This window comes from Aquarana catesbeiana, linkage group LG07, assembly GCF_042186555.1.
Source record: "Aquarana catesbeiana isolate 2022-GZ linkage group LG07, ASM4218655v1, whole genome shotgun sequence".
NCBI classification, from domain to species: Eukaryota; Metazoa; Chordata; class Amphibia; order Anura; family Ranidae; genus Aquarana; species Aquarana catesbeiana.
In genome coordinates, this window is record NC_133330.1 from 291003807 (window position 1) to 291019402 (window position 15596).

Sequence of the window (15596 nt, forward strand, 5' to 3'; positions counted from 1 at the left end):
TTTCAGGCAAAAACAGTACCGATTAATCGAAAATCGTAAAATCTGGTATCGTATGAGAAAAATTTCCTTGCTTGTCCCATCGGATAATTTCACATGAATTGTTGTGATCGGCTCTCGAAAGTCGTGTACTAAATTTTAAAGTGGTATTTTTGGTACGATTTTCTGATCAGGTGTACAGGCCTTTAGTCTATGTGTGACGTCACTTCCCAGCTGTTGACGGCTTTCTCCTGTACACAGAGGGCATTGCTGGAGACAGGACTAGAGCGGCTTCATATTAAGCAAATATAGTGATTTTTTTTTTTTTACTGAGCTAGATTAGGCTTAGAATGTGGCTGAGAGTAGGTTTAGAGATAGGTTTTGCCTTTCCTTCCACTTTAAGTTAGATCTATGCTACCAGTCATGCTGGAATGGGCAACTAAAGAGTAATAGGGCTCTTTCACATGGGGCGGATCAGTGATGATCCGCCCCGTGAACATCCACTTGCTCAGCGGGGATCGCTCCACCGATCCCCGCTGAGCAGCAAGATGACAGGTCCGTCGCTGCACACGGTGCAGCGACTGACCTGTCAGAGCGCCTCTCTCCCCTATGGGGGATCGGGTGATGACGGACCGTAGAGTCCGTCGTCACCCGATCCGATCACGGATGGAAAAGTAGGTTTTTCCTCCGTTACACTTTTTCGGATCGGAGCGGGTCAGATGTCAGCGGACATGTCACCACTGACCGCTGACATCCGACGCTCCATAGACCTCCTAAAAAACTGACAGGCGGACCTGAACGGACAGTCCGTGCGAAAGAGGCCATAGAAAAGCAGAAATTCTTATCTTTTCAGGACAAAACTCTAGTTTGGGCTACTGTGCCAAAAGCCTAGAAATTTGGTCACACGTCCTTGCTTGAAAAGAAGGATCAGCATTGGTCATCTGACAAAGCGCCTTTCAATCTTTTGGTCATTTGACCAGGCATGGTGAAAACCTGGAGCAGCATATTTCAGCAATTCTATTGCTTTTAAATAGGATTAACATTTGATAACAGGTTTTCTGTAAATCATGTCACCAGAAAGGTGGCAGAATAGTTTGACTAGACAAAATGGCTTTTTGGATGGGTAGCATACATAGCAGTCTTTTACAGCCAGGCCGGTATTCAGCAAAATTGATAGCGGTACATGAGCTGCAGATCTTTTGGGAAAGCCAAAGCTCTGCTTCAAAGCAGAACTAAACCCATCAATTTAATAGTTTAAAAAACAGTTACATTCTCAAAACGCACTGGTAATGTAACTGTCACATTGGTTATGCTCTTAACCAAACTGTAAAACCATCAAATGGCTGGTGTCCTAACTGATCACGTGTGCAGAATCATGGCAGTTGAAGATCAGAGGCCAAGATGGCAGCTCCCTTGACTTAAAAAGATAAGAGGGTTCAGTTTTGCTGGTTTAGGAAGTTCTGTTGGCTACTGGCTGGCTCGCCAAAACTGTTGTGGAAATTCATACCTCAAATTTTATTGTGATACAGTCTATACAGCCTAAAAAAATAATGTTAACGCATTAGAAGTTTTCACAGGTTTGTCATAAATGACAAATCATAGTAGTCAACATAATATACTCTTTAAAGTCAAAGGGAAAACAGATCTCTGCAAGTGTGTATGCACAGGTAAACAGCCATTCACTTCTAAGTGGCTGTACACAGCACCTGCGAGTCTCCAGCCCTATGAAAGCACCAGGGATTCTAGGCTAGGGAACCTTGAAGCTTTTAGACAGCAGTGTGCATGGAGCCTATGACTGCTTTCACAGCCGTACACCCCCTTTAACATGATGCAGCTAAACTTCCAAGGGGGTGAAAAGTTTTGCAGGCACTGTATATACAAGTAATCAAATAAAGAGACTACATTAATGTAAATATATTAAGACCTGCAAGCAAACATTTTCAAGGCGTGCATTCTCAATTTATATTTAACATATTAAAAGCCCTAAAGAGCTATATGAACACAACCTTGAGGAGTCATTTGTGGATCACAACATGATTATTTCTCCCAGAATGTGTACACTGGGAATTCGTGCAAAGCGAGCCGGAACAACTGGGCTTTTTCTTGTTATCCCAAGCCACATGTCACACTGGCACTTTCACGCGCGTCGTCTAGTCACGTGATACGGTCCATCATGCACAGTTCTGCTTTTTAAGGTTTAAGGCAGCAGGAAAATGGATTGTTGTGCTGGCAGTATAATGGTTTCTCTGGCACTGCAGAGCACGCTTTATATATATATCTTTTATTTAACTTCCACTCAGGATCCAGCAGAAAACATCGGCAGAGCGTCAAGGAAAATACAAAGGTCTGAAAAATGCAGTATAGCAAATGTGTTTGCAATTCCATTGCCAACTGTGAACTTCGGTCTGAACGGAATGAAATCACATTGTACGAAATTCCATTCTATCACTTATTTTCGACAAGGAAATGCATTGAGAAAGGCTTAAAGAGAAAATGAGAAACACGAAGAAGCTAAGAATACGTAAAATCAGAAAAGGAAGGGAGGGTAAAAAGGGGAGAAGGGGGAAAAAAGGAAAAAGGAGGAGTATGATATTGGTAAAGTTATCTTGGCAATGAGTTTTGAATTTTGTTACCTGCCAAAGGATTTTTACTACTGTATTTGAGCAATAGAGTTTGGTCACACATCTGTCTCAGCTTGTGATTGGACAATAACAAAAAAGAAGAACTCTGATGAAATCATCACTCTGTTCCAATTGGCTTCTAGTGCTGACCCTGTCTCTAAGAGCGTGCTAAACAAAGGATTGCAAAGGGCTTATATTAGGTCAAAATAAGGTATGCCAACTCAATGTAAAAAATATATTTCGTTTTTACTTTAATACACAAGTATTTTACTTTTTTTTTTTTTTTTTTTTTTTACATATAACTGGAGTTAACCTTTAAAGCTGAACTCCAGGCACATAGACGTAAAAAACTACTATAATAAGGCTTACCTGTAGGTAAAATTAATATCTCCTAAACCTGTACGGTTTAGGAGATATCCACCTTGTATGCAGCCGCTGACGTCAGCAGCGCATGCGCTCTGAAGGTTCGGTGGATGCTGCCGGAAAATCAGAGCTCCTTGGAGGAAAGAGGACTCCTGCACGCTCACGCAGGAGTGACATCATTGCGGCTCAGGCCACTCACAGTGGCGGAGCCACGAACCCGAAAGCAACGCCAAAAGGAACAGGTCAGCTCCCTCAGCAGTGACTGGGATGTGATGCCGACACTTCGTTCTAAGGTAAGCGTTTCATAATGAGCTACAGGTTTTTTGGGGGTTTTTTTGCGGGTATACAACCGCTTTAAAGCAGATTTTCACTGCATCTGAGCACCACAAACCAAAAACACTATGCAGTTCATTTTTACATTTAAAGAAAACGCCCTCATCCATTTATGTCTTCATGCTTTGTTGAGAAATTACTTTGAAAAACACCCACTAGCTTTTCTGGCCGTGGACATCTTAAGGGCAAACGATTCATGTAGCATTTACTTCCTGGAATCCATCTGCCCGTAGTTCAAGCATGCATGCAGAATAGCGTGCTTAGCTGAGAAAACCCCTCCTCCTCCCCTTCCCTCCTGAAGGCTCTGGGATCTATGACATCATTTGCATGGGCAAGAAACCAGGAAGTAACAAAAGAAATGTAGAAAAAAAAAAAAAGCTTTAAAACAAGTAAATATAATATACTTCCCTAGCTGTTTACTAATGCTAGCAGCATGAGGATTAAAAATAATTAATGTTGATTGGGAGAGAGAAGTTCCACTTTAAAATGGTTCTAAAGGCTGAAGGTTTTTATTCGTGAATAATAGTTTAATAGTCTGTGAACAAAGTTTTCCGTGCCATCCAAAAAGGCAGGTTAAAGCTCTATCATGCAAAGAAGCCGCCATATCTCAGCATAATCCAGAAAATGCCAACAGCTTCTCTGGGCCAAAGCTAATTTAAAATGGTCTGTTACAAAGTGAAAAACTGTTCTGTGGTCAAACGAATAGAAATTTGACATTCTTTTTGGCAACCATGGGTGCCACATCCTCTGGACTAAAGAGTAGAGGAACCTTCCAGCTTGCTATCTGCATTCAGTTCAAAAGCCTACATCTCTGGAGGTATGGGGGTGAATTAGCGTGTGTGGAATGGGCAGCTTGCACATCTAGAAAGACACAATCAATGCTGGAAGATCTATCCAGGTTATATAGCAGCATATGCTCCCATCCAGAAGTCATATTTTTTAGGGAAGGCTTTGCATATTTCAGCAGGACAATGCTAACCTGCATACTGCATCTATGACAACAGCATGGCTTCATAGTAGAAGAGCCAGGGTGCTTAACTGGCCTGCCTGCAGTCCAGACTTTTCACAAGTTGAAAATATTTGGTGCATCTTGAGATGAAAAATATAACAAAGACGACCCAGGACTGTTAAGCAGTTCGAATCCTATATTAGGCAAGAATGTGACAACATTCCTCTTCCAAAACTTCAGCAACTGGTCACCTCAGTTCCCATGTTTTAAAAGAAGAGAGGAAGCTACACTGTGATAAACATGGCCCTGTCCCAACTTTGAGACGTGTTGCTGCCATCAATTTCATAAATACATAATATTATACATAAATATTATACATGCATAATTTTTTTTTAATTGAAATTGTTTATTTGTGCAGTTGACCCACTTCAACCCCGGAAGATTTGGCTGCTGAATGACCAGGCCTTTTTTTGCGATTCGGCACTGCGTCGCTTTAACTGACAATTGCGCGGTCGTCCAGCGCTGCACCCAAACAAAATTGATGTCCATTTTTTCCCCACAAATAGAGCTTTCTTTTGGTGGTATTTGATCATCTCTGTGGTTTATATTTTTTGCGTTATAAACATAAAAAAGAGCAACAATTTTGAAAAAAAACACAATATTTTGTACTTTTTGCTATAAAATCCCTATTTTTTTTTTTTTTTTTTTTAAAAAGCAAATTTTTTCTCAGTTTAGGCCGATATGTATTCTTCTACATATTTTTGGTAATAAAAATTGCAATAAGCGTATATTGATTGGTTTGCGCAAAAGTTATAGCGTCTACAAAGGGGATAGATTTATAACATTATTATATTTTTTCTTTTTTTACTAGTAATGGCGGCGATCTGCGATTTTTATCAGGACTGCGACATTATGGTGGACACAATCGGACACTTGACACATTTTTGGGACCATTGGCATTTATACAGCGATCAGTGCTATAAAAATGCACTGATTACCGTAAAAATGTCACTGGCAGGGAAGTGTGTTTCTAACTGTGGGGGGGAGGGGACTGACCTAGAGGAAATGACAGATCGTGGTTCCTAATAAGAACTCGTGATCTGTCTCTCCTCACAGAACAGAACAGGGATTTGTGTGTTTACACACACACGTCCCCTTTCTGCCTCTTGTGCCCGCGATCGCTTGTGGCCGGCGGTCATCACTACCATTGGCACCCCCGCAATGCAGAAGGCGCGTGCCCGCTATCCCGCTCAAAGGAGCCAACGTATAGCTACGACGGCTCGCTGTATCGTGCCGAACTGCCGCAGTACAATGATGGCAGCTGGTCGGTAAGCGGTTAAACATTTTATATGTTTTTTAAATTTCTATTGTGAATAAAATATGAGTTTAAGATTTGCAAATCATTGCATTTTGTTTTTTGTTTTTTTTGAAGATTGTACACAGCATCTCAATTTTTTTGGAATTGGGGTTGTATTTTGGTAAATTTAGAATTGTCATCCAGTTATACCTGACTCTTCAAAAGACTAAGTGACCTTTAAGGCAAGATGTGACGTGTTCCGTGGGCATGGTTTAATTAACCTCAGAAAGCCATCATCTGATTGTCTACATGGGGGCAGACGGGGTTCTTTCCACATAACTGGAATGCACATGCTCGCAGCATTAAAGGAGACAAGTCACAAAAGGAATACGTAGGCTGCTTTGTAGAACGCCTTCTGCATGAGCAGCACAGATGATTGGAACCACATATTACAAAGCACGCTATGCTCTCTGGAGAGCGCAATGTGCCTTATGATATATGATTTGAGTGCATTCACTCGGGCACAAGGAGCCATACACCATGGAAGACAAATATATATCTGTGCCTGGGAGTGACTCATACCCCTTGAAATTTTCCACATTTTATCATTTTAAGAACAAAAATGATTTATGTGGGAAAAAAATTGAAAACCATTTATCATTTTCCTTCTACTTCACAATTATGTGCTACTTTGTGTTGGTCTATCACATACAATCCATTTAGGTTTTTGGTTGTAACATGACAAAACATGGAAAATTTCAAGGGGTATGAATACTTTTTCAAGGCACTGTATGTGCACAGTATACATACAGTATCTCACAAAAGCAAGTACACCCCTCATTTTTGTAAACATTTTTATTATATCTTTTCATGTGACAACACTGAAGAAATAAAGGACACTTTGCTACAATGTTAAATAGTGAGTGTACAGCTTGTTATAACAGTGTAAGTTTGCTGTTCCCTCAAAATAACAACACACAGCCATTAATGTCTAAACCACTGGCAACAAAATTGAGTACACCCCTAAGTGAAAATGTCCAAATTGGGCCCAAAGTGTCAATATTTTGTGTGGCCTCCATTATTTTCCAGCATTGCCTTATCCCTCCTGGGCATGGAGTTCACCAGAGCTTCACTGGTTGCAACCGGAGTCCTCTTCTACTCCTCCATGATGACATCACGGAGCTGGTGGATGTTAGAGACCTTGCGCTCCTCCACCTTCCATGTGAGGATGCCCCACAGATGCTCAATAGGGTTTATGTCTGGAGAAATGCTTGGTCAGTCCATCAGCTTTACCCTCAGCTTCTTTAGCAAGGCAGTGGTTGTCTTGGAGGTGAAGAGAATGAGGATAATAGTCATGAGTCCATAGCAAAGTCTTTGGGTAAATTATTAAAAGAGAAGTACAGGAATCTGTTTATTTGTAGACTTATACTTACCTAGGTAGATGCAGCATCAGTTCGATGCTACATCTGTCCCCCATCAGTTCTGCACTGAGAACCAAGCAATCAAGCCGATTGCTCAGTTCTCAGAGCTCCATGAGCAGAGCATGGGGCTCTCATCGGCTCGATGAGACGCTGCGCCGGGTGCAGGTCCAGGCATGTGGGCGTATCCCGAGCATATGGTCGCGATATTTCCCGAGCCTGGACCAGCTTTGTGATGTCAGCAGGCAGCGAACTTCAGCCCGCTGTCTGCAGAAAATGCAGTTCATTCTGCATTCCTGTAATCCTCTGAAGTACAGCCAAATGAGCTTTGGCTTTACTTCTCCTTTAAGAGTAATATTCCTGCAGCTCCTCTCAGCAGATTATGTGATCGATCCAACAAACAAGTAAAGAACAAGGTAAACAAGGGTTCAGGAATTAATTAAAAACTGTATAATTTATTCCATGAAGAACACAGTATCATTTACACAGAGGTTGCCGATATTAGTTCTAGGTGCAAGAGACACTGTGCTGATAAACCAGGAGACCAAAAAAGAGAAGCACAGTGATGTCACTTAAGCCCTTCAGTGGTGCTAGACCTGCAGTAAGCTGTCAGAATGCAGGTCTAACGCCATAAAACCGGGGCTTATCTGACATCACAATGCTTCTCTTTTTTGGGCTCATGGCTTATCAGCACAGCGAAGAAATAAAAAGAGAAAAGGGCGCACCAGCCATGTGCATTATCTTTTGTAAAACATTTATTGAGTAAAATGATAAAGGAAATTACTCACAAGCAGTAGTAAATCATGTGCCGTAAACCTTGGACATCAACTAACAGCAAGTGGTTAAAATGATGAACGAAGCCTTCCAAAAGGTCTTTAGAGGAATATATAGCACTGCTCGCTAACGCGTTTCGAAGGGCTCGTCCCTTCTTCATCAGAGCTCAGCGTCTCTTGCACCCAGTCAATACAGTCAACCTCTGTGTAAGTGATATTATGTTCTTCATAGAATAAGCTATACCATTTTTAACTAATTCCTGCCTCCTTGTTTACCTGGTTCTGTACATGCTTGTGTACAGCCACCTGTAGAAAAAAAAAAAAAAACAAAAAAAAAAACAGGCTGCAGCTGTATGCTGGTAATAAAGCATCTCAGCCTTTACTTGCGTACAGGGACAGATCAGCATCCTTGCACACAAATTGTCTGCATCCAAGGGAGTACCTCTGTCCCGAATGCAAGCAAACTATTGGATGTGCGGCTATAGCACACAGTGTGCTTTATATGTTTTGGAGTTTTTTTGGGCACATGGGCGCAGAGAGCCATACACTGAGAAATAACATTTCTGCACCTTGAAGTGACAGGGGTTCGTATACAGCTACCTGTGTAAACCAATGACATTCTGCAGCTGTATGCTGGCAACTGCACATGTATCTCTCTTTGCAAGTAAGCCTCCAGATATGCAGCTGTAGAGGGTAGTGTGCTTTAAGATATGTGTTTTACATGGGCTTATTCACATGGGCGCAGAGAGCTATACACTGATAAACCTATCTCTGCACCTTGAAGTGACAGGGGTTTGTGTACAGCCACCTGTGCAAATAAATGACAGGCTGTGGCTGTATGCTGGCAACTGCACATCTATCCCTGTTTGTAAGTAAACACCCAGATATGCGGCTGTAGAGGGTAGTGTGCTTTTTATTTTGCGTTATATTTGGGCTCATTCACATGGGCGCAGACAGCTGTATACTAAGAAAGATGCGTGTACTTCTGCCCTCGGAAGTGACAGGTGGATGTGTACAGCTACCTATACAAATCAATGACAGACTGTGGCTCTTCACTGGTAATCTCACATCTGGGGATAGATCAGTGACCTTGGACAGAAACTGTCTGCACTTAGGGATGCACTTCCTTCTCTGTACGCAGATACTGCTCTATGCAGCCTGCTTGAACCCTTGGTGGACTCCAACAAACTAAAATTACCACCAGCCTTTTATGTCACTGAAGGGTTCTAGTTTGAAGATTTGATCTCCAGGACATCTGCACATGAGTACCTAGCTCTACTCAGTTGCTATGGACATGGCTCACTCTTTGTTGGATTTTCAATTTACTTTGCATTACAGAACATGCAGCTATGAGGGAAGGGGCCGGTCTGTACACTCTGGTAGGCTTATTTCCCAAATAGTGTGAAATGCTATTGCGTGGTCCAATCCACCTGCATCCATCCATTGAGAAAATTGACAGCAATCCTTCACCAAGAAAAAAAAAATTCCACATACAGTAAGTTCACGAACTAGACCTATTATGTGTTTTGCTGAGCCTGGCCATATCTGGCATTATGTTACACTTCAAAATAAAATTCACTCTTGGTGCAGCCATGCTGAATAATGATCTGCATAACAGTCCAAGGATGTGTATTGTTGGCGCCGATGACATAAAATGCCAAAACTCAGATTACGTGGAAACCTTAAAATGAAATTGACGTAAAGCTGCCAAATCTGACAGAAAAAATGAAAGGAGAGCAATAGGTAATATAACTAAAGGAGGCAAGTGTAATATGTTAATTAAACTTACCTCCGTGCTTTCCTTTTTGGAGTTATGTAGCGCTACAATACTGTTAGCTCAATGCTTGCAGTCCATGCCCCCTCTATTTCCCACCACAGAAAACCATTTGCAGTGTCTAATTTTATTGAAATATAGCAGGGACCGGAGGCATTGAGCCAACAGTACAGCTGAGCTTCCTGCAGTTTTCCTACAGCCACAACTCGCAAAGGACATTAGGGATGTAGGTATAATTAAGACAACCTGTACCTCCCGCAGTCCTTCTTAGTTCTAGTTCCTGGAGCTACCCTTAGAAAGACAAGAATGGTGGTACCTATTTATCATGAGCATAACAGAAACCCTCAATACATGGGGTGCTAAAATTTACAAATATTGACTTCCAGGTCATAAATCTAGTGTATGCAATGTGTGTCTGCCAGAGGCACAGCATACTTAACATTAAGGGATGGAGGGGCAAAGCAAAACTTGTAATTGCATATGCATTAACCCTTATTCTGGAATTATCATGATGCGTAAGACCATACCAAGGTATTTACCCTCCTGGAAAAATGTGATTTTCACATTTGTGGACTATCGTCTATCACACCTATACGAGCTTGTTGGACATCTCATTTCGAAACCAGGGGAATATGAAGTTGGCTCCCACGTTGCATCTATAACAGCTTCATTCTTCTGTAAAGGATTACCACAGGATTTTGAATGGGTTCTGTGTTGCGTGGGTTAGGCGTTGATGTTAGACAAGAAAATCTGTCTTGCAAATGGTATTCCAATTTATCCCAAAGGTGTTCAGTAGGGTTGAGGTCAGGGCTCTGTTCGGGCCACTCGAGTTCTTTCACACCAAACGCATCAAACCATGTCTTTATGGAGCTAGCTTTGTACACAGGGGCATGAGTATGCTGAAACTGAAAAGGGCCTTTCCTAAACTGTTGCACCAAGGAAGAAAGCGCATAATTATCTGAAATGTCTTTGTATACCCTAGGATTAACAGTATCTAAAAACTCTACTTTGGAGGGCCGTCAACAGGTCTACTTATTTTTGGTCTTAGGCCTCATTCACATGGCCTTCCAAGGCAGTACACTGACCAGATTAGTGTATTTGTGTGGTGGGTACAGCCAGGTGTTTGTAATCAGATGCCGCATAGCCTGTACATCATTGACAGGTTCTTCAGATGTTTACATGTAATCGCACATGGAGCAATTACCTAGCAACAAATGTGCAGCCCTGAATACAAATGGTCTACTTATAGGGCCACTAATCTGTCCTTAATTGCATGTAATTGCTCCTAGCCTGTCATTGATTTGTGTAGGCTTCCTATTCCCAGAACTTGCAAACACCTGGCTGCACCTGCCTCAAACAATGCTGATCTAGGTGGTGCAAGGCCCTGGACAACTGTGAGAATAAGGCCTTATAGTGTACTTGTGAAAGTCAGGTGTCCAAACTTTTGACCATATAGTGAAGGTGTAAGGGTCATGTGTCCACAAACCTTTGACCATATTAGTGTATAATATCAATTACCTAGCAGGTGAAGCATTACATAACCAATACAGGAGACTTTCATCACTTGAGTCTATTATTCTAGGCTGCTTTGTGGCCCAACTTGCTTAAAAAATACATCTAAAAACCATCAAGCCCATCTACCAACAATTTTTGTCGAAATCGCCAAATAACCGCTTGCCTGGCAGGTACTTCAAACTATCAGTGTTCAACCATAAGGCCCCTTCCACATGGGGCGGACCTTGTCAGGAGTCAGTCTGCTCAGTAGAATCTATCCGCTAAACACCGCTGAGCAGGCTTATGTAGAGCGGACACAGTCACAGCCTGCTCTCCTCTACCGCCTGCTCATTTACACCAGACTGCCATCCATTCCGCTAGACAGGTGGACAATGTATTCCATCTGCCTGTTTTTAGTGGAACGGATTGGATGTTGACAGGTGTAAAATGGACACATGTCCATAGAGGATATTGGAGGGTCAGATCGGGTCCGCCTGAAAAACTGACCGGAAGACATGATCAGTCTGCCCCTGTGAAAGGGGCCTAAATATCCATTTTGTGGATGTAAAGCGGGTCTTTACTCTGCCAAACAACTTGACCTCTACTCACCCATCTTCTTCCTCTGAACTAAAAAATGTTTTTTATAGCTTTATTTTATTTTTTTAAACTTACTTTTTACCCTGGCCTGCCAGCATTCTTGCCATGGCAAGAGTGAGAAGTCCATTCTCCAGCATCCTTGCTTTGGCAAGAATGAGAAGTCCATTCTCCAGCATCCTCCTAGGAAGTCCCCATCCCATATCCCAGGAGGCTGTGGGAGGATGGACTCACAATGGCTTGACATCAGGGGCCAGCTGCATGAACACGGAAGAGGCAGCCGCCTCCCAATGACCTAGAAGGACCAAGATGACAACCCAAGACCCACAGCAGGTCAACGCTGAATTCGCTAGGCAGGCGAATATGTAAAATAAGGACAACTTAGACAGGAGGGGTTAAAAAGACATCCATAACTCCTGTTCAAATAAAATTTTGCAGATAATGGCAAAAGCATTTATGTACATTTACACACAATAACCAGATTTTAGTTTTTATTAGCTCAGCATAGAATAAAGTTAGAAGATATTGGATTAGTTACCATGAGTTGCCACACAATCAGTAGCATTTTTTGCTATGCAAATTCAAGCTGAAAGCTGAAGGCTCGCCATGACCTTTGAAAAAAAGAATGTAAATAAATATGGCAGACCCCAGGGGCGTTGTATAATTCCAAGTGCAATATTCATCTGGTTATTATCCAGCAATAAACACCAGATTCCTCCCCACTGTTCTCTTCACAAAGCCATATTGATCACAGTTAGCGAAAAATCAATCCATTTTTGATGCTTTGAAAACGGTAATAAATCAAATTCCGGCATCCGTGCCAGACTCTGCATGTCTGTGTGCCATCATAACACAGAGCGCTGGATCTGTGGCTATTGTTGTATCTGAATAGAACAGACAAATACACTCTAGAGTCCTGAACCAGCACGTTGCAAAACAGGAGGATTAAATTTTAATAATGTACAAAGCCTCCAGTATGGCGGGGATTACCCTGCGCTGTGCAGACAAACACAAGCCAGGACACGGTGATAGCCTATGCCATCTCTTAGCTGCTTCAGGAAGCGCAACGGGGATTGCCATGACACAGAGCATGGATTTCTCATTTGGGAGCGGCAAGTAATGCCTGCAGAAAACTTCCCCTCTCTCTGTGCACAAGTTTTCAGGTTTCCCGCAGGTTGCCAAGACAACAGCCGCCATTAGAATACAAATCACCCCTGCTGCAGGAAGAACCTAAGCTGCATGCAAATATGAGGAATGACTGAGTAAACAGGGTGTCACCGGGGTCAGGGCAGACAAACAGAGTACAAAACAGTGCGTTATTAATGTCCCACATGGACTGTCAATGCATGGGAACAGCGGTCATTATTCAAGGGGCCATGCTGTTTATGTGGGCTCAGGTTTGGCACTTGGCGCTGAACTGCGGTACAATCACCGGGTCACACCATGACCTTGGCTGCAGTCGATTAACCCAGGGAGTGCTGAAATAAATCCAGCTACTTGTGTTTTATTCTCTCGATTAATCTTATATCAGAGCCGAAAAAAGAGAAGCTCTTGCAGTGATGATTATGCAGCCTACCATGTTTCTATAGAACCAGAGACAATGGCGAAGGTCTCTTGTATACAACAACAGGGAATGGCAATAATGGTGCATTATAGCTGCATGGCGTTGGGTTGCGTAGGCGTCCTGAGCCCACAAATAAATGTTGTCTTTAGTGCTATTCCACATAAAAGGCAGGATGTTCAACTTCTGATCATTCTATGGTTGGCAGAGCATAATGGAAACTAATTCCACAACAGCTGAAGTGCAATAGGTTGCCTGTAGGCTTCAAAGACATAAGGGGAGTGATGTCTGCTCCTTTTTTTTTTTCCGGCAAATACCAAAAAAATAAAAATAAAATTACTGATGCATTATTATTTACAGGCATTTATATAGTATAGTGCCAACAATTTACGCAGTCCTTTACATACTGTGCATTTACATTAGTCCCTGTCCTCAAGGAGTTTACAATCTAAGGTACCTCCTATCTCACACACCTTTAGGGCCAATTTAGACAAGAGACAACCTACCAACCTGTCTTTTGAGTGTGGGAAGGAACTGAAGTACCCGCAGAAAACCGGAGAAAGCACAAGGAGAACTTAATGCAGATAGTGTCCTGGTGAGGCTTCAAACCAAGAACCCCACTGCTGCATCCCATTTCTATCAATGAACAACCCACTAGTACATGGGTGCACAAACTGTGGCCCTCCAGCTGTTGCGCAACTAAAAGTCCCCTCATGCCTCTGCCTTTGGGAATCATGCTCATATAACTGACAACCTTGCAAAGCCTCATGGGACTTGTAGTTCTGCAACAGCTGGAGGACCACAGGTTGAGCACCCATGCACTAGTATGATGTAATTTTTGCCAATGGAATTTAGTTTTTTTTTTTTTTACCTCATGGGCACTAGGGGCATAATGTATCTGCTTTTTATTTAGTTTATTTTAGCCAATTCACACAAAACTGATCTGTAGCTACACGGCAATGCGCATTAATGTGCATTGCATTAAGGCAGCCTATTCATTATAAATGGGCTGCCAATGCACCCCGACGGATGAAAAAACATCCATAACCTTTTTTTCCAGCCAAGACGCAGTACACCACAACACATGGTATATTCGCTGCAGTATGCATTGTGCTCTACTGTACAATTCATTGGGTTGCAAATCAATGAACGGCACCGCAACAGAGTAGGTGCATTCCCATGCATGTTGCCAATGCAAAAGGGTTAAAACAGAGAAGAAACATCTCCCAGCAGTAGAAATCAGTTCTGATCCTTCTCTGTTATTTTTCAGCTTTAAATCTGATACTCAGCAGCAAAAGAGACTGCTTTACAGTCACGTCATTGGTAAACGTCTCATTTTTCTGGGCCGCATTAGGTCACATTATAGACTTGCACCTCATTGCAGTATACTAAGCAGTGCTAGCCTTGGAGCAGCTCAGCGGTGCCTTTAAACTGTTAGTTCTGAGCAGGGACACCCCCACCAAACACTACAAGGGGCTTCTCCCGATGGACCAGAACCATTTAGACATTACCACCATTGTTGTAGTAATAAATATATCATTACAGTAAAACCTTGGATTGCGAGCATAATTCGTTCCAGAAGCATGCTTGTAATCCAAAGCACTTGTATATCAAAGCGATTTTCCCCATAAGAAATAATGGAAACTCAGGTGATTCATTCCACAACCATTTATTCATAGGTCTTTTAGTTTATAGTCCATATAAAAAGATTATAGCAATGTGATAGGTTGTGCAACCATAAAATCCTGATTCACAAATAGCAGCCTTCACAAGGGGATTAGAAGCATAATCCAGCAGGAGCTCCAGAGCATAAAAGAGAAGAGAGGCGCCTCTACAGTAAGTGTAGCAATATGGTTACATTTAATGAAGGTGCAACATTTAGCAACTCACATGGTTGATGATTAAAACAGACACATCTAAGTATGCAGGCATCCAGGGGGAAGCTGTCCACATAGACCACCCTCCGCACCGCCGGCTCTCACCGCTGTCAGTCTGCAATCATGGCCAGGAAGACTCCCCTGAAAGCGAGGCTTGAAGTGCTCATGGAGCGCAGCGTGGAAGGGATGATACCGATGGCGGTGCGGAGGACAGTCTATGTGGACAGCTTTACCCCGGATGCCTGCATACTTAGATGTGCCTCTTTTAATCATCAACCATGCGAGTTGCTAAGGCTCGGTTCACACTGGGGCGACTTGTCAGGCGACCTAGTCGCCTGACAAGTCGCCTCCCGTTCTGTGCTATGGAACCGTTCTAATCGGAGCGACGCAAGTCGCTCCGACTTAGAAAAAGGTTCCTGTATTACTTTGGGGGCGACTTGGGGCGACTTGCATAGACTTCTATGCAGAAGTCGTCTCGCAAGTCGCCCCGGCAGTCGTTTGCAGGTCGCCTCGCTGAGGCGACCTGCAAGTCGTGCCGCCCATGTGTGAACCGAGCCTTAATGTTG

At 42.7% G+C, this 15596-nt stretch overlaps 1 protein-coding gene across 2 annotated transcripts in view; it reads right to left on the minus strand.

The window, feature by feature from the left end:
* Positions 1 to 15596, minus strand: part of LRP8 (LDL receptor related protein 8) — a 370766-nt gene that overhangs the window by 200109 nt on the left and 155061 nt on the right. The gene's annotated exons all lie outside the window — the stretch shown is intronic.